Source organism: Bombina bombina, chromosome 6, assembly GCF_027579735.1.
Source record: "Bombina bombina isolate aBomBom1 chromosome 6, aBomBom1.pri, whole genome shotgun sequence".
NCBI lineage: Eukaryota > Metazoa > Chordata > Amphibia > Anura > Bombinatoridae > Bombina > Bombina bombina.
In genome coordinates this window covers 163,931,252-163,958,384 of record NC_069504.1, presented here as the reverse complement: position 1 = coordinate 163,958,384, position 27,133 = coordinate 163,931,252, and the positions used below count along the sequence as shown (strand labels likewise).

General features: G+C 38.6%; 1 protein-coding gene across 2 annotated transcripts in view; it reads left to right on the top strand.

The window, feature by feature from the left end:
• Window positions 1-27,133, top strand: part of LOC128662737 (hyaluronidase-1-like) — a 115,941-nt gene that overhangs the window by 39,181 nt on the left and 49,627 nt on the right. Inside the window, exon 1 of one of the 2 annotated variants that reach the window (XM_053716656.1) lies at window positions 23,289-23,410. The exons of the other annotated variant lie outside the window; for it this stretch is intronic. The gene's annotated coding sequence lies outside the window, so the exon portion shown is untranslated. Of the gene's footprint in view, window positions 1-23,288; window positions 23,411-27,133 lie in introns of those variants that run through there. 2 annotated transcript variants of the gene reach the window in all.

The following is a 27,133-nucleotide window of genomic DNA, read 5'->3' as shown; positions in this document are numbered from 1 at the left end:
ACGTCTAGCTCTAGTATTACAGCACTATATATAGATACAGGAACTCACACTCTTCAGACCTATGCCTAGCTCTAGTATTACAGCACTATATATAGATACAGGTACTGACACTCTTCAATGCTATGTCTAGCTCTAGTATTGCAGTACTATATATAGATACAGGTACTCACACTTTTCTGCACTACGTCTAGCTCTAGTATTACAGCACTATATATAGATACAGGTACTCACACTCTTCCGCACTATATCTAGCTCTAGTATTACAGCACTATATATAGATACAGGTACTCACACTCTTCCACACTACGCCTAGCTCTAGTATTACAGCACTATATATATATACAGGTACTCACACTCTTCCAAGCTACGTCTAGCTCTAGTATTACAGCACTATATATAGATACAGGTACTCACACTCTTCCGCACTAGGTCTAGCTCTAGTATTACAGCACTATATATAGATACAAGTACTCACCCTCTTCCGCACTACGTCTAGCTCTAGTATTACAGCACTATATATAGATACAGGAACTCACACTCTTCAGACCAACGCCTAGCTCTAGTATTACAGCACTATATATAGATACAGGTACTGACACTCTTCAGTGCTATGTCTAGCTCTAGTATTACAGTACTATATATAGATACAGGTACTCACACTCTTCTGCACTACGTCTAGCTCTAGTATTACAGCACTATATATAGATACAAGTACTCACACTCTTCTGTACTACCCCTAGCTCTAGTATTACAGCACTATATATAGATACAGGTACTCACACTCTTCCACACTACGCTTAGCTCTAGTATTACAGCACTATATATAGATACAGGTACTCACACTCTTCCAAGCTACGTCTAGCTCTAGTATTACAGCACTATATATAGATACAGGTACTCACACTCTTCCGCACTACGTCTAGCTCTAGTATTACAGCACTATATATAGATACAGGTACTCACACTCTTCCGCACTACCCCTAGCTCTAGTATTACAGCACTATATATAGATACAGGTACTCACACTCTTCCGCACTACGTCTAGCTCTAGTATTACAGCTTTGTATATAGATACAGGTACTCACACTCTTCCGCACTACGTCTAGCTCTAGTATTACAGCACTATATATAGATACAGGAACTCACACTCTTCAGACCTATGCCTAGCTCTAGTATTACAGCACTATATATAGATACAGGTACTGACACTCTTCAATGCTATGTCTAGCTCTAGTATTGCAGTACTATATATAGATACAGGTACTCACACTTTTCTGCACTACGTCTAGCTCTAGTATTACAGCACTATATATAGATACAGGTACTCACACTCTTCCGCACTATATCTAGCTCTAGTATTACAGCACTATATATAGATACAGGTACTCACACTCTTCCACACTACGCCTAGCTCTAGTATTACAGCACTATATATATATACAGGTACTCACACTCTTCCAAGCTACGTCTAGCTCTAGTATTACAGCACTATATATAGATACAGGTACTCACACTCTTCCGCACTAGGTCTAGCTCTAGTATTACAGCACTATATATAGATACAAGTACTCACCCTCTTCCGCACTACGTCTAGCTCTAGTATTACAGCACTATATATAGATACAGGTACTCACACTCTGCAGAGCTATGTCTAGCTCTAGGTTTACAGCACTATATATAGATACAGGTACTCACACTCTTCAGAGCTACATCTAGTTCTAGGATTACTGCACTTTATATAGATACAGGTACTCACACTCTTCAGACCTACGTAAAGCTCTACGATTACAGCACTATATATAGATACAGGTACTCACACTCTTCAGTGCTACAGCTAGCTCTAGTATTACAGCACTATATATAGATACAGGTACTCACACTCTTCAGTGCTACAGCTAGCTCTAGTATTACAGCACTATATATAGATACAGGTACTCACACTCTTCAGTGCTACATCTAGCTCTAGTATTACAGCACTATATATAGATACAGGTACTCACACTCTTCAGTGCTACAGCTAGCTCTAGTATTACAGCACTATATATAGATACAGGTACTCACACTCTTCAGTGCTACAGCTAGCTCTAGTATTACAGCACTATATATAGATACAGGTACTCACACTCTTCAGTGCTACAGCTAGCTCTAGTATTACAGCACTATATATAGATACAGGTACTCACACTCTTCAGTGCTACAGCTAGCTCTAGTATTACAGCACTATATATAGATACAGGTACTCACACTCTTCAGTGCTACAGCTAGCTCTAGTATTACAGCACTATATATAGATACAGGTACTCACACTCTTCAGTGCTACAGCTAGCTCTAGTATTACAGCACTATATATAGATACAGGTACTCACACTCTTCAGTGCTACAGCTAGCTCTAGTATTACAGCACTATATATAGATACAGGTACTCACACTCTTCAGTGCTACAGCTAGCTCTAGTATTACAGCATTATATATAGATACAGGTACTCACACTCTTCAGTGCTACAGCTAGCTCTAGTATTACAGCACTATATATAGATACAGGTACTCACACTCTTCAGTGCTACAGCTAGCTCTAGTATTACAGCATTATATATAGATACAGGTACTCATACTCTTCAGTGCTACAGCTAGCTCTAGTATTACAGCACTATATATAGATACAGGTACTCACACTCTTCAGTGCTACAGCTAGCTCTAGTATTACAGCACTATATATAGATACAGGTACTCACACTCTTCAGTGCTACAGCTAGCTCTAGTATTACACCACTATATATAGATACAGGTACTCACACTCTTCAGTGCTATAGCTAGCTCTAGTATTACAGCACTATATATATATACAGGTACTCACACTCTTCCATACTACGTCTAGCTCTAGTATTACAGCACTATATATAGATACAGGTACTCACACTCTCCAGTGCTACAGCTAGCTCTAGTATTACAGCACTATATATAGATACAGGTACTCACACTCTTCAGTGCTACATCTAGCTCTAGTATTACAGCACTATATATAGATACAGGTACTCACACTCTTCAGTGCTACAGCTAGCTCTAGTATTACAGCACTATATATAGATACAGGTACTCACACTCTTCAGTGCTACAGCTAGCTCTAGTATTACAGCACTATATATAGATACAGGTACTCACACTCTTCAGTGCTACAGCTAGCTCTAGTATTACAGCACTATATATAGATACAGGTACTCACACTCTTCAGTGCTACAGCTAGCTCTAGTATTACAGCACTATATATAGATACAGGTACTCACACTCTTCAGTGCTACATCTAGCTCTAGTATTACAGCACTATATATAGATACAGGTACTCACACTCTTCAGTGCTACAGCTAGCTCTAGTATTACAGCACTATATATAGATACAGGTACTCACACTCTTCAGTGCTACAGCTAGCTCTAGTATTACAGCACTATATATAGATACAGGTACTCACACTCTTCAGTGCTACAGCTAGCTCTAGTATTACAGCACTATATATAGATACAGGTACTCACACTCTTCAGTGCTACAGCTAGCTCTAGTATTACAGCACTATATATAGATACAGGTACTCACACTCTTCAGTGCTACGTCTAGCTCTAGTATTACAGCACTATATATAGATACAGGTACTCACACTCTTCAGTGCTACAGCTAGCTCTAGTATTACAGCACTATATATAGATACAGGTACTCACACTCTTCAGTGCTACAGCTAGCTCTAGTATTACAGCACTATATATAGATACAGGTACTCACACTCTTCAGTGCTACAGCTAGCTCTAGTATTACAGCATTATATATAGATACAGGTACTCACACTCTTCAGTGCTACAGCTAGCTCTAGTATTACAGCACTATATATATAGATACAGGTACTCACACTCTTCAGTGCTACAGCTAGCTCTAGTATTACAGCATTATATATAGATACAGGTACTCACACTCTTCAGTGCTACAGCTAGCTCTAGTATTACAGCACTATATATAGATACAGGTACTCACACTCTTCAGTGCTACAGCTAGCTCTAGTATTACAGCACTATATATAGATACAGGTACTCACACTCTTCAGTGCTACAGCTAGCTCTAGTATTACAGCACTATATATAGATACAGGTACTCATACTCTTCAGTGCTACAGCTAGCTCTAGTATTACAGCACTATATATAGATACAGGTACTCACACTCTTCAGTGCTACAGCTAGCTCTAGTATTACAGCACTATATATAGATACAGGTACTCACACTCTCCAGTGCTACAGCTAGCTCTAGTATTACAGCACTATATATAGATACAGGTACTCACACTCTTCAGTGCTACAGCTAGCTCTAGTATTACAGCACTATATATAGATACAGGTACTCACACTCTTCAGTGCTACAGCTAGCTCTAGTATTACAGCACTATATATAGATTCAGGTACTCACACTCTTCAGTGCTACGTCTAGCTCTAGTATTACAGCACTATATATAGATACAGGTACTCACACTCTTCAGTGCTACGTCTAGCTCTAGTATTACAGCACTATATATAGATACAGGTACTCACACTCTTCAGTGCTACAGCTAGCTCTAGTATTACAGCACTATATATAGATACAGGTACTCACACTCTTCAGTGCTACAGCTAGCTCTAGTATTACAGCACTATATATAGATACAGGTACTCACACTCTTCAGTGCTACAGCTAGCTCTAGTATTACAGCACTATATATAGATACAGGTACTCACACTCTTCAGTGCTACAGCTAGCTCTAGTATTACAGCACTATACATAGATACAGGTACTCACACTCTTCAGTGCTACAGCTAGCTCTAGTATTACAGCACTATATATAGATACAGGTACTCACACTCTTCAGTGCTACATCTAGCTCTAGTATTACAGCACTAGATATATATACAGGTACTCACATTTTTCAGTGCTACATCTAGCTCTAGTATTACAGCACTATATATAGATACAGGTACTCACACTCTTCAGTGCTACGTCTAGCTCTAGTATTACAGCACTATATATAGATACAGGTACTCACACTCTACAGTGCTACAGCTAGCTCTAGTATTTCAGCACTATATATAGATACAGGTACTCACACTCTTCAGTGCTACAGCTAGCTCTAGTATTACAGCACTATATATAGATACAGGTACTCACACTCTTCAGTGCTACAGCTAGCTCTAGTATTACAGCACTATATATAGATACAGGTACTCACACTCTTCAGTGCTACAGCTAGCTCTAGTATTACAGCACTATATATAGATACAGGTACTCACACTCTTCAGTGCTACAGCTAGCTCTAGTATTACAGCACTATATATAGATACAGGTACTGACACTCTTCAGTGCTACAGCTAGCTCTAGTATTACAGCACTATATATAGATACAGGTACTCACACTCTTCAGTGCTACAGCTAGCTCTAGTATTACAGCACTATATATAGATACAGGTACCCACACTCTTCCGCACTAGGTCTAGCTCTAGTATTACATCACTATATATAGATACAGGTACTCACACTCTTCAGAAGTTCAGAGCTACGTCTAGCTCTAGTATTACAGCACTATATATAGATACAGGTACTCACACTCTTCCGCACTAGGTCTAGCTCTAGTATTACATCACTATATATAGATACAGGTACTCACACTCTTCAGTGCTACGTCTAGCTCTAGTATTACAGCACTATATATAGATACAGGTACTCACACTCTTCAGTACTACGTCTAGCTCTAGTATTACAGCACTATATATAGATACAGGTACTCACACTCTTCAGTGCTACGTCTAGCTCTAGTATTACAGCACTATATATAGATACAGGTACTCACACTCTTCAGTGCTACAGCTAGCTCTAGTATTACAGCACTATATATAGATACAGGTACTCACACTCTTCAGTGCTACAGCTAGCTCTAGTATTACAGCACTATATATAGATACAGGTACTCACACTCTTCAGTGCTACAGCTAGCTCTAGTATTACAGCACTATATATAGATACAGGTACTCACACTCTTCAGTGCTACAGCTAGCTCTAGTATTACAGCACTATATATAGATACAGGTACTCACACTCTTCAGTGCTACAGCTAGCTCTAGTATTACAGCACTATATATAGATACAGGTACTCACACTCTTCAGTGCTACAGCTAGCTCTAGTATTACAGCACTATATATAGATACAGGTACTCACACTCTTCAGTGCTACAGCTAGCTCTAGTATTACAGCACTATATATAGATTCAGGTACTCACACTCTTCAGTGCTACAGCTAGCTCTAGTATTACAGCACTATATATAGATACAGGTACTCACACTCTTCAGTGCTACAGCTAGCTCTAGTATTACAGCACAATATATAGATACAGGTACTCACACTCTTCAGTGCTACAGCTAGCTCAGTATATACAGGCACTATATATAGATACAGGTACTCACACTCTTCAGTGCTACGCTAGCTCTAGTATACAGCACTATATTAGATACAGGTACTCACACTCTCAGTGCTACAGCTAGCTCTAGTATTACAGCACTATATATAGATACAGGAACTCACACTCTTCAGAAGAACTCCTAGCTCTAGTATTACAGCACTATATATAGATACAGGTACTCACACTCTTCAGTGCTACAGCTAGCTCTAGTATTACAGCACTATATATAGATACAGGTACTCACACTCTTCAGTGCTACAGCTAGCTCTAGTATTACAGCACTATATATAGATACAGGTACTCACACTCTTCAGTGCTACAGCTAGCTCTAGTATTACAGCACTATATATAGATACAGGTACTCACACTCTTCAGTGCTACAGCTAGCTCTAGTATTACAGCACTATATATAGATACAGGTACTCACACTCTTCAGTGCTACAGCTAGCTCTAGTATTACAGCACTATATATAGATACAGGTACTCACACTCTTCAGTGCTACAGCTAGCTCTAGTATTACAGCACTATATATAGATACAGGTACTCATACTCTTCAGTGCTACAGCTAGCTCTAGTATTACAGCACTATATATAGATACAGGTACTCACACTCTTCAGTGCTACAGCTAGCTCTAGTATTACAGCACTATATATAGATACAGGTACTCACACTCTTCAGTGCTACAGCTAGCTCTAGTATTACAGCACTATATATAGATACAGGTACTCACACTCTTCAGTGCTACAGCTAGCTCTAGTATTACAGCACTATATATAGATACAGGTACTCACACTCTTCAGTGCTACATCTAGCTCTAGTATTACAGCACTATATATAGATTCAGGTACTCACACTCTTCAGTGCTACGTCTAGCTCTAGTATTACAGCACTATATATAGATACAGGTACTCACACTCTTCAGTGCTACGTCTAGCTCTAGTATTACAGCACTATATATAGATACAGGTACTCACACTCTTCAGTGCTACAGCTAGCTCTAGTATTACAGCACTATATATAGATACAGGTACTCACACTCTTCAGTGCTACAGCTAGCTCTAGTATTACAGCACTATATATAGATACAGGTACTCACACTCTTCAGTGCTACAGCTAGCTCTAGTATTACAGCACTATATATAGATACAGGTACTCACACTCTTCAGTGCTACAGCTAGCTCTAGTATTACAGCACTATACATAGATACAGGTACTCACACTCTTCAGTGCTACAGCTAGCTCTAGTATTACAGCACTATATATAGATACAGGTACTCACACTCTTCAGTGCTACATCTAGCTCTAGTATTACAGCACTAGATATATATACAGGTACTCACATTTTTCAGTGCTACATCTAGCTCTAGTATTACAGCACTATATATAGATACAGGTACTCACACTCTTCAGTGCTACGTCTAGCTCTAGTATTACAGCACTATATATAGATACAGGTACTCACACTCTACAGTGCTACAGCTAGCTCTAGTATTTCAGCACTATATATAGATACAGGTACTCACACTCTTCAGTGCTACAGCTAGCTCTAGTATTACAGCACTATATATAGATACAGGTACTCACACTCTTCAGTGCTACAGCTAGCTCTAGTATTACAGCACTATATATAGATACAGGTACTCACACTCTTCAGTGCTACAGCTAGCTCTAGTATTACAGCACTATATATAGATACAGGTACTCACACTCTTCAGTGCTACAGCTAGCTCTAGTATTACAGCACTATATATAGATACAGGTACTGACACTCTTCAGTGCTACAGCTAGCTCTAGTATTACAGCACTATATATAGATACAGGTACTCACACTCTTCAGTGCTACAGCTAGCTCTAGTATTACAGCACTATATATAGATACAGGTACCCACACTCTTCCGCACTAGGTCTAGCTCTAGTATTACATCACTATATATAGATACAGGTACTCACACTCTTCAGAAGTTCAGAGCTACGTCTAGCTCTAGTATTACAGCACTATATATAGATACAGGTACCCACACTCTTCCGCACTAGGTCTAGCTCTAGTATTACATCACTATATATAGATATAGGTACTCACACTCTTCAGTACTACGTCTAGCTCTAGTATTACAGCATTATATATAGATACAGGTACTCACACTCTTCAGTACTACGTCTAGCTCTAGTATTACAGCACTATATATAGATACAGGTACTCACACTCTTCAGTGCTACGTCTAGCTCTAGTATTATAGCACTATATATAGATACAGGTACTCACACTCTTCAGTGCTACAGCTAGCTCTAGTATTACAGCACTATATATAGATACAGGTACTCACACTCTTCAGTGCTACAGCTAGCTCTAGTATTACAGCACTATATATAGATACAGGTACTCATACTCTTCAGTGCTACAGCTAGCTCTAGTATTACAGCACTATATATAGATACAGGTACTCACACTCTTCAGTGCTACAGCTAGCTCTAGTATTACAGCACTATATATAGATACAGGTACTCACACTCTTCAGTGCTACAGCTAGCTCTAGTATTACAGCACTATATATAGATACAGGTACTCACACTCTTCAGTGCTACAGCTAGCTCTAGTATTACAGCACTATATATAGATACAGGTACTCACACTCTTCAGTGCTACAGCTAGCTCTAGTATTACAGCACTATATATAGATTCAGGTACTCACACTCTTCAGTGCTACGTCTAGCTCTAGTATTACAGCACTATATATAGATACAGGTACTCACACTCTTCAGTGCTACGTCTAGCTCTAGTATTACAGCACTATATATAGATACAGGTACTCACACTCTTCAGTGCTACAGCTAGCTCTAGTATTACAGCACTATATATAGATACAGGTACTCACACTCTTCAGTGCTACAGCTAGCTCTAGTATTACAGCACTATATATAGATACAGGTACTCACACTCTTCAGTGCTACAGCTAGCTCTAGTATTACAGCACTATATATAGATACAGGTACTCACACTTTTCAGTGCTACAGCTAGCTCTAGTATTACAGCACTATATATAGATACAGGTACTCACACTCTTCAGTGCTACAGCTAGCTCTAGTATTACAGCACTATATATAGATACAGGTACTCACACTCTTCAGTGCTACATCTAGCTCTAGTATTACAGCACTATATATAGATACAGGTACTCACATTCTTCAGTGCTACATCTAGCTCTAGTATTACAGCACTATATATAGATACAGGTACTCACACTCTTCAGTGCTACGTCTAGCTCTAGTATTACAGCACTATATATAGATACAGGTACTCACACTCTACAGTGCTACAGCTAGCTCTAGTATTTCAGCACTATATATAGATACAGGTACTCACACTCTTCAGTGCTACAGCTAGCTCTAGTATTACAGCACTATATATAGATACAGGTACTCACACTCTTCAGTGCTACAGCTAGCTCTAGTATTACAGCACTATATATAGATACAGGTACTCACACTCTTCAGTGCTACAGCTAGCTCTAGTATTACAGCACTATATATAGATACAGGTACTCACACTCTTCAGTGCTACAGCTAGCTCTAGTATTACAGCACTATATATAGATACAGGTACTGACACTCTTCAGTGCTACAGCTAGCTCTAGTATTACAGCACTATATATAGATACAGGTACTCACACTCTTCAGTGCTACAGCTAGCTCTAGTATTACAGCACTATATATAGATACAGGTACCCACACTCTTCCGCACTAGGTCTAGCTCTAGTATTACATCACTATATATAGATACAGGTACTCACACTCTTCAGAAGTTCAGAGCTACGTCTAGCTCTAGTATTACAGCACTATATATAGATACAGGTACCCACACTCTTCCGCACTAGGTCTAGCTCTAGTATTACATCACTATATATAGATATAGGTACTCACACTCTTCAATACTACGTCTAGCTCTAGTATTACAGCATTATATATAGATACAGGTACTCACACTCTTCAGTACTATGTCTAGCTCTAGTATTACAGCACTATATATAGATACAGGTACTCACACTCTTCAGTGCTACGTCTAGCTCTAGTATTATAGCACTATATATAGATACAGGTACTCACACTCTTCAGTGCTACATCTAGCTCTAGTATTACAGCACTATATATAGATACAGGTACTCACACTCTTCAGTGCTACATCTAGCTCTAGTATTACAGCACTATATATAGATTCAGGTACTCACACTCTTCAGTGCTACGTCTAGCTCTAGTATTACAGCACTATATATAGATACAGGTACTCACACTCTTCAGAAGTTCAGAGCTACGTCTAGCTCTAGTATTACAGCACTATATATAGATACAGGTACTCACACTCTTCAGTGCTACGTCTAGCTCTAGTATTACAGCACTATATATAGATACAGGTACTCACACTCTTCAGAAGTTCAGAGCTACGTCTAGCTCTAGTATTACAGCACTATATATAGATACAGGTACTCACACTCTTCAGTGCTACGTCTAGCTCTAGTATTACAGCACTATATATAGATACAGGTACTCACACTCTTCAGTGCTACGTCTAGCTCTAGTATTACAGCACTATATATAGATACAGGTACTCACACTCTTCAGTGCTACAGCTAGCTCTAGTATTACAGCGCTATATATAGATACAGGTACTCACATTATTCAGTACTACGTCTAGCTCTAGTATTACAGCACTATATATAGATACAGGTACTCACACTCTTCCACACTACGTCTAGCTCTAGTATTACAGCACTATATATAGATACAGGTACTCACACTCTTCAGTACTACGTCTAGCTCTAGGATTATAGTACTATATATAGATACAGGTACTCACACTCTTCCGCACTACGTCTACCTCTAGTTTTACAGCACTATATATAGATACAGGTACTCACACTCTTCAGTGCTACAGCTAGCTCTAGTATTACAGCACTATATATAGATACAGGTACTCACACTATTCAGTACTACGTCTAGCTCTAGTATTACAGCACTATATATAGATACAGGTACTCACACTCTTCCACACTACGTCTAGCTCTAGTATTACAGCACTATATATAGATACAGGTACTCACACTCTTCAGTACTACGTCTAGCTCTAGGATTACAGTACTATATATAGATACAGGTACTCACACTCTTTTCCGCACTACGTCTACCTCTAGTTTTACAGCACTATATATAGATACAGGTACTCACACTCTTCAGAGCTACGTCTAGCTCTAGTATTGCAGCACTATATATAGATACAGGTACTCAAACTCTTCCGCACTACAACTAGCTCTAGTATTACAGCACTATATATAGATACAGGTACTCACACTCTTCAGTGCTACATCTAGCTCTAGTATTACAGCACTATATATAGATACAGGTGCTCACACTCTTCAGAGCTACGTCTAGCTCTAGGATTACAGCACTATATATAGATACAGGTACTCACACTCTTCAGTACTATGTCTAGCTCTAGTATTACAGCACTATATATAGATACAGGTATCCAAACTCTTTAGATCTACATCTAGCTCTAGGATTACAGCACTATATATAGATACAGGTACTCACACTCTTCAGAGCTACGTCTAGCTCTAGTATTGCAGCACTATATATAGATACAGGTACTCAAACTCTTCCGCACTACAACTAGCTCTAGTATTACAGCACTATATATAGATACTGGTACTCACACTCTTCAGTGCTACATCTAGCTCTAGTATTACAGCACTATATATAGATACAGGTGCTCACACTCTTCAGAGCTACGTCTAGCTCTAGGATTACAGCACTATATATAGATACAGGTACTCACACTCTTCAGTACTACGTCTAGCTCTAGTATTACAGCACTATATATAGATACAGGTACTCACACTCTTCAGTCCTACGTCTAGCTCTAGTATTACAGCACTATATATAGATACAGGTACTCACACTCTTCCGCACTACTTCTAGCTCTAGTATTACAGCACTATATATAGATACAGGTACTCAAACTCTTCAGTGCTACGTCTAGCTCTAGTATTACAGCACTATATATAGATACAGGTACTCACACTCTTCAGTGCTACGTCTAGCTCTAGTATTACATCACTATATATAGATACAGGTACCCACAATCTTTAGAGCTACATCTAGCTCTAGTATTACAGTACTATATATAGATACAGGTACTCACACTCTTCCGCACTACGTCTAGCTCTAGTCTTACAGCACTATATATAGATACAGGTACTCACACTGTTCCGCACTACGTCTAGCTCTAGTATTACAGCACTATATATAGATACAGGTACTCACACTCTTCCGCACTACCCCTAGCTCTAGTATTACAGCACTATATAAAGATACAGGTACTCACACTCTTCCGCACTACGTCTAGCTCTAGTATTACAACACTATATATAGATACAGGTACTCACACTCTTCCGCACTAGGTCTAGCTCTAGTATTACAGCTTTGTATATAGATACAGGTACTCACACTCTTCCGCACTACGTCTAGCTCTAGTATTACAGCACTATATATAGATACAGGAACTCACACTCTTCAGACCAACGCCTAGCTCTAGTATTACAGCACTATATATAGATACAGGTACTGACACTCTTCAGTGCTATGTCTAGCTCTAGTATTACAGTACTATATATAGATACAGGTACTCACACTCTTCTGCACTACGTCTAGCTCTAGTATTACAGCACTATATATAGATACAGGTACTCACACTCTTCTGTACTACCCCTAGCTCTAGTATTACAGCACTATATATAGATACAGGTACTCACACTCTTCCACACTACGCCTAGCTCTAGTATTACAGCACTATATATAGATACAGGTACTCACACTCTTCCAAGCTACGTCTAGCTCTAGTATTACAGCACTATATATAGATACAGGTACTCACACTCTTCCGCACTACGTCTAGCTCTAGTATTACAGCACTATATATAGATACAGGTACTCACACTCTTCCGCACTACCCCTAGCTCTAGTATTACAGCACTATATATAGATACAGGTACTCACACTCTTCCGCACTACGTCTAGCTCTAGTATTACAGCTTTGTATATAGATACAGGTACTCACACTCTTCCGCACTACGTCTAGCTCTAGTATTACAGCACTATATATAGATACAGGAACTCACACTCTTCAGACCTATGCCTAGCTCTAGTATTACAGCACTATATATAGATACAGGTACTGACACTCTTCAATGCTATGTCTAGCTCTAGTATTGCAGTACTATATATAGATACAGGTACTCACACTCTTCTGCACTACGTCTAGCTCTAGTATTACAGCACTATATATAGATACAGGTACTCACACTCTTCCGCACTATATCTAGCTCTAGTATTACAGCACTATATATAGATACAGGTACTCACACTCTTCCACACTACGCCTAGCTCTAGTATTACAGCACTATATATATATACAGGTACTCACACTCTTCCAAGCTACGTCTAGCTCTAGTATTACAGCACTATATATAGATACAGGTACTCACACTCTTCCGCACTAGGTCTAGCTCTAGTATTACAGCACTATATATAGATACAAGTACTCACCCTCTTCCGCACTACGTCTAGCTCTAGTATTACAGCACTATATATAGATACAGGTACTCACACTCTGCAGAGCTATGTCTAGCTCTAGGTTTACAGCACTATATATAGATACAGGTACTCACACTCTTCAGAGCTACATCTAGTTCTAGGATTACTGCACTTTATATAGATACAGGTACTCACACTCTTCAGACCTACGTAAAGCTCTAGGATTACAGCACTATATATAGATACAGGTACTCACACTCTTCAGAGCTATGTCTAGTTCTATGATTACAGCACTTTATATAGATACAGGTAGTCACACTCTTCAGACCTACGTAAAGCTCTAGGATTACAGCACTATATATAGATACAGGCACTCACACTCTTCAGAGCTACGTCTAGTTATAGGATTACAGCACTATATATAGATACAGGTACTCACACTCTTCAGAGCTACGTCTAGTTATAGGATTACAGCACTATATATAGATACAGGAACTCACACTCTTCAGAGCTACGTCTAGTTCTAGTATTACAGCACTTTATATAGATACAGGTACTCACACTCTTAAGACCTACGTAAAGCTCTAGGATTACAGCACTATATATAGATACAGGTACTCACACTCTTCAGAGCTACGTCTAGTTCTAGGATTACAGCACTATATATAGATACAGGAACTCACACTCTTCAGAGCTACGTCTAGTTCTAGTATTACAGCACTTTATATAGATACAGGTACTCACACTCTTAAGACCTACGTAAAGCTCTAGGATTACAGCACTATATATAGATACAGGTACTCACACTCTTCAGAGCTATATCTAGCTCTAGGATTACAGCTCTTGTGTTAAACGACTCCAAAGTGGGAGGAGTTCTATACAAACGTTAATGGACTGAGTAACCAGAAAAAGTGTTCTTTTTAATATTTAATATGTGTTTAATATTGATTTAAATAAATGCTGAAAGAAGCGGACATGGATTCCTGAGAGTATTTTATATAGTGCCTGCCACATCAGAAATTTACATTGAAGGTCTTGACATACACATTTTCCCCCCATTCCTGTGTGTGTAATTAAGGGAAGAATTAGTTTCACCTGTGTGGGCATAGACTATAAATTTAGATCAGTAACTCTGGGAGCTTTGCTCTGAGAGGGTTTGCTTCATTGATTCTCTGTTAAAGTAAAGGAATTAGCTAAATAAGGGAGTTTGAGCAAACAAGGGTTTGGAGTAACCAAGGAGAAATATAATTATTTTATATTTTTAAGTTAAACTTTTTATTCATAATGTGTGAGAATATTATTCAGTGTACAGCTTGCCATATGTTTGCATCACTGGAACAGCCACTTCAGGGTTTATATGTCTGTGGCATGTGTGAGCATATTGTCGCTATAGAAACTTGTATTGGAGTTCTGGAGGAACGAATAGACACTTGAAAGGGAAATTGATATAACTGAGCTGGTTGTTAATGGTTCTAGCAGTGGCAATGGGGAGGATTCAGATGAGGAGACTCCAGAATGTAGCTGGGTCACAGTTAGAGGGTGATGTAAAGGTAAGCAGAAGAGACAGGCCAGTTCTGAGCTGGTGCAACCCAACAGATTTGCCAGATTGAGTGAAGATGTTGGGGATATCAGTTCAGGGGTAACAGTGTCAGTGAGGGCTGTTTTGCCTAGGATAGCGAACATTCCTTTAGTCATGGAAGAGGAGCATACTATGGTAGGCAGTCCTTCAGTCATGGTAGCTGGGCATATAATAGTTATCAGTCCTTTAGTCATGGAAAAGGGGCATACAAGTCAGGGCATGAGGCATGTGTTGGTGGTAGGAGACTCTATTATTAGAAAGGTTGATAGGGTAATTTGTCATCCAGACCCCTTTAAATAGAACAGTTTGCTGTCTTACAGGGGCTCGTGTTAGGCATATTGTGGAGCATATTGATAGATTGTTAGAGGGATGTGGGTCTGATCCTGCAGTCATAATACTTAATGGTACTAATGAAGAATTCATCTGGAGATGGAGTGTCCTAAAAAATGACTTCAGGGATTTAGGAAGCAAGCTTAAAGCAAAGGCCTCCAAGGTAATATTTTCAGAGATATTACCAGTGCTATGTGCTAACTCAGTAAGGTAGAAGGAGCTAAGGTCAGTTAATTCATGGTTAAAAACATGGTGTAAATATGAAGTGTTTGACTTTTTACAGCACTGGGCTGACTTTTCACTTGAGTACAATTTGTACAGTAAGGATGGATTGCACCTGAATGACATTGGTGCAGGTGTGTTGGGGGAGAAGATGGTAGCACGCTTAGATAATTTTTTAAACTAGGTAAAGGGGGGGGGGGGTCAATTTGAACACAATAGAACAGGAAGATCTGTGAATATGTCACACCTAGAATAGCTCAAGGAAGGGAGGATTTAAGAAATATCACATTAGAAAGTTTGGAGGAAAGCACACTACACCAATTCTTTTCTTCAGTATACACAAGAGAGGAACCAATGGAGGATACTTTGGAGCAAACTAGAACATGCCAGCCCTTACTATTAACTGAGTTAAGTCTAGAGCAGTGTTTCCCAACTCCAGTCCTCAGGGCCCATAACAGGCTACATATTTATTATATCTAAACTAGAGCATAGGTGAACTGATCTAGTTAAGATATAATGAATATGTGACCTGTTAAGGGTCCAGAGGACTGGGTTTTGGGAAATACTGGTCTAGAGGATATCAGGAAAAAACTGGAAAATATTAAGGTAAATAAAACTCCAGGCCCAGATGGAATACACCCAAGGGTTTTACGGGAATTTAGCACTCTTATAGACAAACCTCCACTCTTAATTTTTCATTATCCTCATGCATAGTACCCCAGGATTGGCGTAAGCTGATATGGTGCCACTCTTCAAAAAGGGAGACATGGCTGCTCCAGGAAGCTATATACCAATTAGTCTGACATCAATTGTAGGGAAGATGATGATGAGCATATTAGTTCAAATCAGCATCGTTTTATTTCAAACTAATCTAATTAGATTCTAAGAGAAAGTAATTAAAAATATAGATAAAGGGGAATCAATTGATGTGATATACTTAAGATTTTGCAAAGGCTTTTGATACAGTGCCACATGATGACTGGGAATAGCTGAAAATGTTAGATTGTGGATAACAAACTGGATAAAAGGTAGGTTGCAATGAGTAGTAGTAAATGGATCATACTCAGATTGGACAGAGGTTATCAGTGGAGTCCCCCAGGAATTAGTACTGGGCCCTGTTCTTTTTAATATTTTTATTAATGACTTGGAGCAAGAATTAAATAGCATCATCTCTATTTTATGCAGATGATACAAAGTTATGTAAGGTCATTAGGTCAAAGCAGGATGAAAGTGTGTTACAAGGGGATCTGCAAAAAAATAAGCAGGCAATGTATTATTTAAATGGGACAAGACAAAACTTAGCCAAACAGTGAAGGAAAGGGATTTGGGAGTAGTAATAGATAACAAGCTAAAGATGGGTGCACAATGCAGGGCAGCAGCTTCTAAGGCTAATATGATACTGACATATATTAAAATATATTAAAAGAGGCATTGATTCAAGGGAGGAAAGCATAATTCTGTCACTATATAAATCCCTGGTAAGACCTCACCTTGAGTATGGAGTGCAGTTCTGGGGATCAATCTCAAAAAAAGACATTGCAGACCTAGAAAAAGTTTAAAGAAGGGTCACAAAGGGACAGTCTAGTATAAATTAAACTTTCATTATTCAGATAGGACTTTAAATTTGAATCAACGTTATAATTTACTTTTATCATCAAATTTGCTTTTTTCTCTTGGTTTTCTTAGTTTAAACTAAACATAGGTAGGCTCATATGCTAATTTCTAAGCCTTTGAGGGCTGCCTCTTATCACATGCTTTTTAAATCTCTTTTCAACACACAGAGACAGAAAGTACACGTGGGCCATATAGATAACACTGTGTTCAGGCACAGGGGGTTATTTAAGATCTAGCACAATACAATGCTAAATTTAAGACAATAGATAATAAACAGTCACAGTCATGTGATCAGGGGGCTGGAAGAAGGTTCCTAGATACAAGGTAATCACAGAGGTAAAACGTATATTAATATATCTGTGTTGGTTATGCAAAACTGGGGAATAGGTAATAAATGATTATCTATATTTTAAAACAATAACAATTATATGGTAGACTGTCCCTTTAAGCTATGAGGAGAGGTTAGCCAAACTGGGTCTGTTTTCTCTAGAAAAAAGACGCTTGAGAGGTGACATGATAACTTTATATAAATATATTCAAGGCCCCTATACAGAGATGGCAGAAGCTCTGTTTATTCCAAGAAAATTGTTTGTGACCAGAGATCACAATTTAAGGTTGAAGGAAAGGAGATATTGAGGCCTACTTATCAAGCCGTCAACTGTGCTGCATTCGTCGGCACCAATACGCTCGCTTGACATCGCCTAACATCGCTGCCGCGGACCTGAATACGTTCTCCATAGTTAACAAAAAAGCTTTCAAAAAGCCACGCACCAAGTACGGAGCGATGAGCAGCGGACTGTTGTTAACTGACAGTCATCGATTTCGCTGCTATTCAGCTTTTTCCCAGCTTTATTTGTATATTGTCACTAAACATCGCCACTATACTAAACTGTTTTACCCCTATCCTGCCGCTCCCGGACCCCGCCACATCTAAATAAAGTTATTAACCCCTAAACCCACCGCCACCTATATAATGTTATTACCCCCTAATCTGCCACCCCCTACACCGCCGCCACCTACATTATACTTATTAACCCCTAATCTGCCAGTCATCGATCTGGCTGCAATTTGGCTTTCTCCCAGCTTTATTTGTATGCTTTATTTGTATACTGTCACTAAACACCGCCACTATACTAAACTGTTTTACCCCTATCCCCCCACTCCTGGACCCCGCCGCAACGAAATAAAGTTATTAACCCCTAAACCGCCGCTCCCGGAGCCCACCGTCACCTACATTGTGTTATTACCCCCTAATCTTCCACCCCCTACACCGCCGCCACCTACATTATGTTATTAACCCCTAATCTGCTGCCCCCTACACCGCCGCCACCTACATTATGTTATTAACCCCTAAACTGCCAGCCCACATAGCCATAAACTAAATTAACCTATTAACCCCTAAACCTAACAACCCGCTAACTTTATATTAAATATTAACTCATCCCTTTCTTATAATAAATTTAAACTTACCTTTAAAATTTCATTAAACTATATTTAATTAAAAATTAACCTACCCTAACTATTATAATAAAATGACATTAAACAATATTAAATTAATAATTAATCTAACCTAACTTTTATAATAAAATTACATCAAACTACAAATTAAATTAATTATATTATATATTTAGAAACCTAACCCTACTCAAATAATTTAAATCTACAATAAAAAATTACTAAGTTACAAAAAACTAACAACTAAGTTGCAAAAAATAACAAACACTAAGTTACACAAAAAAATAAACACTAAGTTACAAAAAATAAATTATCAAAGATTTAAACTAATTACACCTAATCTAAGGGCCCTATGAAAATAAAAAAGCCCCCCCCCCCCAAATAAAAAAAAACCTAATCTACAATAAACTACAAATAGCCCTTAAAAGGGCCTTTTGCGGGGCATTGCCCCAAAGAAATCAGCTCTTTTACCTGTAAAACAAATACAAACAACCCCCTCAACAGTAAAACCCACCACCCACACAACCAACCCCCCAAATAAAAACCTAACTAAAAAACCTAAGCTCCCCATTGCCCTGAAAAGGGCATTTGGATGGGCATTTCCCTTAAAAGGGCATTTAGCTCTATTGCACCCAAACCCCTAATCTAAAAATAAAACCCACCCAATAAACCCTTAAAAAATCCTAACACTAACCCCTGAAGATCGAGTTACAGTTTTGAAGATCCGACATCCATCCTCCAAGAAGACGGCAGAAGTCCTCAACGAAGCGGCCAAAGTCTTCAACCAAGCCCGCAGAAGTCTTCACCCAGACGGCATCTTCTATCTTCATTCATCCAGCGTGGAGCGGCTCCATCTTCCAGACGTCTTCTTCGGAATGAATGTTCTTTTAAATTACGTCATCCAAGATGGCGTCCCTTAGATTCCGATTGGCTGATAGAATTCTATCAGTCAATTGGAATTAAGATTGAAAAAATCCTATTGGCTGTTGCAATCAGCCAATAGGATTTAGCTTTCATCCTATTGGCTGATCCAATCAGCCAATAGGATTGAACTCGCATTCTATTGGCTGATTGGATCAGCCAATAGGATGAAAGCTCAATCCTATTGGCTGATTGCAGCAGCCAATATGTTTTTTAACCTTAATTCCGATTGGCTGATAGAATTCTATCAGCCAATCGGAATCTAAGGGACGCCATCTTGGATGAAGACTTCTGCGGGCTTCTTGGAGGATGGATGTCGGATCTTCAAAACTGTAAGTCGATCTTCAGGGGTTAGTGTTAGGATTTTTTAAGGATTTATGGGGTGGGTTTTATTTTTAGATTAGGGGTTTGGGTGTTTGGGTGCAATAGAGCTAAATTCCCTTTTAAGGGCAATGCCCATCAAAATGCCCTTTTTTGGGGTTTTGGTGCAATAGAGCTAAATGCCCTTTTAAGGGCAATGCCCATCCAAATGCCCTTTTCAGGGCAATGAGGAGCTTAGTTTTTTAGGTAGGTTTTTATTTGGGGGGTTGGTTGTGTGGGTGGTGGGTTTTACCGTTGGGGGGGTTGTTCTTTGGGGCAATGCCCCGCAAAAGGCCCTTTTAAGGGCTATTTGTAGTTTATTGAAGGTTAGGGTTTTTTTTTTATTTTGGGGGGCTTTTTATTTTCATAGGGCCCTTAGATTAGGTGTAATTAGTTTAAATCTTTGATAATTTATTTTTTATTTTTTGTAACTTAGTGTTTATTTTTTTGTGTAACTTAGTGTTTGTTATTTTTTGTAACTAAGTTGTTAGTTTTTTGTAACTTAGTAATTTTTTAGTGTAGATTTAAATTATTTGAGTAGGGTTAGGTATATATAATATAGTTAATTTAATTTGTAGCTTAATGTCATGTTAGTATAAAAGTTAGGTTAGATTAATTATTAATTTAATGTAGTTTAATGTAATTTTATTATAATAGTTAGGGTAGGTTAATTATTAGTTTAATATAGTTTAATTTAATTTTAAAAGTAAGTTTAAATTGATTATAAGATAGGGATGAGTTAATATTTAATATAAAGTTACCGGGTTGTTAGGTTTAGGGGTTAATAACTTTATTTAGTTGCTGTGGGCTCCGGGAGCAGCAGGATAGGGGTTAATAACTTTATGTAGGTGTCGGCGGTGTCTGGAGCGGCAGATTAGGGGTTAATAAGTATAATGTAGGTGGCGGCGGTTTCGGGGCAGCAGATTAGGGGTTAATAAGTATAATGTGGGTGGCGGCGGTGGCGGACGGCAGATTAGAGGTTAATAAGTATAATGTAGGTGTCGGTGGTGTCGGGGTGGCAGATTAGGGGTTAATAATAATATGTAGGTGGCGGCGGTGTAGGGGGCGGCAGATTAGGGGTGTTTAGATTCGGGGTACATGTTAGGGTGTCAGGTGTAAACGTAACTTTTATTCTCCCATAGGAATCAATGGGGTATCGGGCAGCAGCGAACATGAGCTTTCGCTGCTTTCAGAATCCCATTGATTTCTATGGCATCCGCCGCCCTGGATTGAAAACCAGGTATGGTGGGCCGGAATAGTGGCGAGCGTACCTGGTAGATTTTTGTTAATTTACAAAAGTAGTCAGATAGTGCCAAATTTGCATTCGGAACATCTGTAGTGACGTAAGCATCGATCTGTGTCGGACTGAGACCAGCGGATTGTATGTTAGGTCACAAAATTCTACTTTTGCCGTTCTGTAGGCTTTGATAAATAAGGCGAATCAAGCTCGCCACATTTAAGCTGCGGAATTCAGCGTATTTGCGGTTGACAGCTTGATAAATAGGCCTCTTAATCTCCTGCAACGGAAATGTTTTTTCACTGTAAGGGCAATACAATTGTGGAAGGAGGTAGTGAATGCCAATACATTAGAAAAATGGTTTGGATACATTTCTGGTTAGAAACAGAAGTATTATAGATTTGTATAGGTTGAACTCGATGGACTTCGGTCTTTTTTCAACCTCATCTACTATGTTACTATGTAACGATAATGTCTGAGTCTGCCACTAAGAAATGTACATTGAGAGTCTTGGCATTTACATTTCTAATGAGAAGGTCTGAATCTGCCACTTTTATTCAACTCATAACATCTCAGAAAAGATAACTTACATGCAAAGGGGGGGGGGGGTAACAAACGACAAATATCTGCATGTAATTGAGGTCGGCTAATTTTATACATACAGGTATGTAACAGGGTTACTCTGAAAAAAGCCAGTAGAGTGCTTTAATAGGTATGAAAAGTAAAATTTCCCTTATTTCAAGAGTCAAATTAAATATATTAACAAAGTGTAACAAAATAATAAATTCACAAATAAAATAACAAAGTGACAAAAATTTGTAATATACTGTAAATGTGTTGAACTAATACAAGCAATTATAAGAGGATACCCTTGTAGTACTTGGTACTACAAGTGTATTCTCTTATAATTGCTTGCATTATTTTAACACATTTAAAAAAATAAAGTAAAACATTTAAATTCCTGTCAAACAGACCTTCCAACTACCTGTATTTGAGAGGTCCCTAATTGTGATCTCTTTTTTTTTTTTTTTATAAATATTTATTTGTCACTGACAGGATGTTCCGTATACAGAATCTCTGCCATACATGGCCATAAACATTTTATACAAAAAGAAGAAAACATATTCTTACATGTTTGGGGCAATGCACAATAAAATTATAACATCATCTTGCCGGTGTTTTTACATTTCACAAAAAAAAAAACCCCAATAAAAAAAAACAAAAAAACCCAACAATAGTTGTAGGTAAGTAACCTTTTTAGAGAGAGAAAAAACAAATAAATATATGTATATTCCATAGAGTAAAGAAGTATACATCTAACCATAATCATACTTGTTTTTTCCTCTCTCTTCTTTTTTATGCAAGTTTTTTTTATTGATTTTACCAGATAATTAATAAACAATATAACCACAACAGAAAAAAAAGCCCTCCCTCTCTCCTCCCCTGCCCACCTCACCCTGAGTCGTTTTAACCCGTGGCATAGCCCATTATTCCACAAGAAAAAACTCTTGGTTATGTCTCTCCAGTATTGGAAATCCAAGTAGCCGGAAACATGTCTAATATCACTAATTCTGAGAAGCTGATAGAGGACAGGAACGGGAAAAGGATCTGTTTTTGAAGAGCGAGAGAATACGTCTTAATAATAGGTAACTATCCCAGGAGAAATTTTTTAATTCTCTTTTCTGAATCGTCCTGTAAATGGTAAGATTCAAAAACAATTTGTTCTTGTATTTCTTTAATAACCAATGCAAATCCAGGAGCCCTACTAGCTTTCCAATTTTTTAAAATGAGGTGTCTCTAGCATTCAAAGTAACTATTAACATAAAAATATCTTGTAATGTCAATGAGACAGTCAATTTAAAATGATAATTAAACCAATATATAATTTTCAACCATAATTGGTTGATTTTAGGACAGAACCAAAAACTATGAAACAAATCCGCTTTGACGTCAGTACAACGAGGGCAACTACTGGACCTTATAGGTAAAATTTAGAGATTTTAAGAGGATATAAATAAAAATTATTAATACGCTTCATGTGCGATTCTTTCCAGCTCATAGAAACTTTGCACTTACTTAGAGTAGTAAAACTGTGTTTAATCCTTTCATGATCTATATCAGGAATAAATGGAACCCAAAAGTTACAGATCTCATCCAGATAACATAGGCTTTGCTTTGTCAAAATAATGTCATACATCAAAGAAATTGAAGTATCACCGGAAATACATTTTTGTATCAAGACTCTAACATCAGACCAAGCAACTGTAAAGGGAAAATGCCATTTCTGCGTAGATATAAAGTGTCGTATCTGGAAATACGCAAACAAATTTGACCTTGTTAAATCGTATAAGCTAAAAAGAGACTCTGCTGAACACACCTGATAATTTACATCAAATAGTAGCTTCACTAAACTTAGCGCTTTTTCAGCCCAAGATTTAAATACAGTCGGCTAGATTACAAGTTTTGTCTGTAAAAACTTGCGGGGCTAACGAGCCTTTTTTTTCCAGCGTTTACTTTAAACAACGCTGGTATTACAAGTTTTCTGAATGGCTGCATTAGCCTCAGAAAAGTGAGTGTTGAGCAAAATTAAGCTCCACTTGTACCTGTAATACCAGCGTTGCTTACGGTAGCAGTAAGCTGGCAAAACGTGCTCGTGCACGATTTCCCCATAGGATACAATGGGGCTGAGCTGGCTGAAAAAAACACCTGCAAAAAAGCAGTGTTCAGCTCCTAACGCAGCCCCATTGTTTCCTATAGGGAAACACTTTCTAAGTCTACACCTAACACCCTAACATGAAACCCGAGTCTAAACACCCCTATTCTTACACTTATTAACCCCTAATCTGCCGCCCCCAACATTGTCGCCACCTGCATTATACTATTAACCCCTAATCTGCCGCTCCGGACACCGCCGCCACCTACATTATGCCTATGAACCCCTAATCTGCTGCCCCCAACATCGCCGGCACCTATATTATATTTATTAACCCCTAATCTGCCACCCCCAATGTAGCCACCACCTACCTACACTTATTAACCCCTAATCTGCCGACTGGACATCGCCGCCACTATAATAAATGTATTAACCCCTAAACCGCCACACTCCCGCCTCGCAAACACTATAATAAATTGTATTAACCCCTAATCTGCCCTCCCTAACATCGCCGCCACCTACCTACAATTATTAACCCCTAATCTGCCGCCCCCAATGTCGCTGCTACTATAATAAAGTTATTAACCCCTAAACCTAAGTCTAACCCTAACACCCCCCTAGCTTAAATATAATTTAAATAAATCTAAATAAAATTACTATAATTTAATAAATTATTCCTATTTAAAACTAAATACTTACCTATAAAATAAATCATAAGATAGCTACAATATAACTAATAGATACATTGTAGCTATTTTAGGATTTATATTTATTTTACAGGCATCTTTGTATTTATTTTAACTAGGTACAATAGCTATTAAATAGTTGATAACTATTTAATAGCTACCTAGTTAAAATAATTAAAAATTACCTGTAAAATAAATCCTAACCTAAGTTACAAATACATCTAACACTACACTATCAATAAATTAATTAAATAAATTAACTACAATTATCTAACATAAAATACAATTAAATAAACTAAACTATATTACAAAAACAAACACTAAATTACAAAAAATAAAAAAATATTACAAGAATTTTAATCTAATTACACCTAATCTAAGCCCCCTAATAAAATTAAAAAGCCCCCAAAATAATAAAATTCCCTATCCTAAACTAAATTACAAAGTAATCAGCTCTTTTACCATCCCTTAAAAGGGCTTTTTGCGGGGCATTGCCCCAAAGTAATCAGCTCTTTTACCTGTAAAAAAAGAAATACAATACCCCCCCCAACATTACAACCCACCACCCACACACCCCTACTCTAAAACCCACCCAATCCCCCCTTAAAAAAACCTAACACTACCCCATTGAAGATCACCCTACCTTGAGCCGTGTTCACCCAGCCAGGCACCGATGGGCCAGAAGAGGACATCCGGACCGGCAGACATCTTCATCCAGGCGGCATCTTCTATCTTCACCCTTCCGGAGTGGAGCGGAGCCATCTTCTATCCAGCTGACGAGGAGCCATCCTCTTCTTCTGATGTCCTAACGACGAATGAAGGTTCCTTTAAATGACGTCATCCAAGATGGCGTCCTTCGAATTCCGATTGGCTGATAGGATTCTATCAGCCAATTGGAATTAAGGTAGGAAAAATACGATTGGTTGATTGGATGAGCCAATAGAATGCAAGGTCAATTCTATTGGCTCATCCAATCAGCCAATCGGATTGAACTTCAATCCGATTGGCTGATTAAATCAACCAATCGGATTTTTCCTACCTTAATTCCGATTGGCTGATAGAATCCTAATCTATCTAATTATACCTAATCTAAGCCCCCTAATAAAATAAAAAAGCCCCCCAAAATAATAAAATTCCCTATCCTAAACTAAATTACAAAGTAATAAGCTCTTTTACCAGCCCTTAAAAGGGCTTTTTGCGGGGCATTGCCCCAAAGTAATCAGCTCTTTTACCTGTAAAAAAAGAAATACAATACCCCCCAACATTACAACCCACCACCCACACACCCCTACTCTAAAACCCACCCGATCCCCCCTTAAAAAAAACCTAACACTAACCCATTGAAGATCACCCTACCTTGAGCCGTGTTCACCCAGCCGGGCACCGATGGGCCAGAAGAGGACATCCGGACCCGCAGACATCTTCATCCAGGCGCCATCTTCTATCTTCATCCTTCCGGAGTGGAGCGGAGCCATCTTCTATCCAGCCGACGCGGAGCCATCCTCTTCTTCCGATGTCCTAACGACGAATGAAGGTTCCTTTAAATGACGTCATCCAAGATGGCGTCCCTCGAATTCCGATTGGCTGATAGGATTCTATCAGCCAATTGGAATTAAGGTAGTAAAAATCTGATTGGTTGATTTAATCAGCCAATCGGATTGAAGTTCAATCCGATTGGCTGATTGGATGAGCCAATAGAATGCAAGGTCAATTCTATTGGCTCATCCAATCAGCCAATTGGATTGAACTTCAATCCAATTGGCTGATTAAATCAACCAATCGGATGTTTCCTACCTTAATTCCGATTGGCTGATAGAATCCTATCAGCCAATCAGAATTCGAGGGACGCCATCTTGGATGATGTCATTTAAAGGAACCTTCATTCGTCGTTAGGACATCGGAAGAAGAGGATGGCTCCGCGTCGGCTGGATAGAAGATGGCTCCGCTCCGCTCCGGAAGGATGAAGATAGAAGATGCCGCCTGGATGAAGATGTCTGCCGGTCCGGATGTCCTCTTCTGCCCGGATAGGA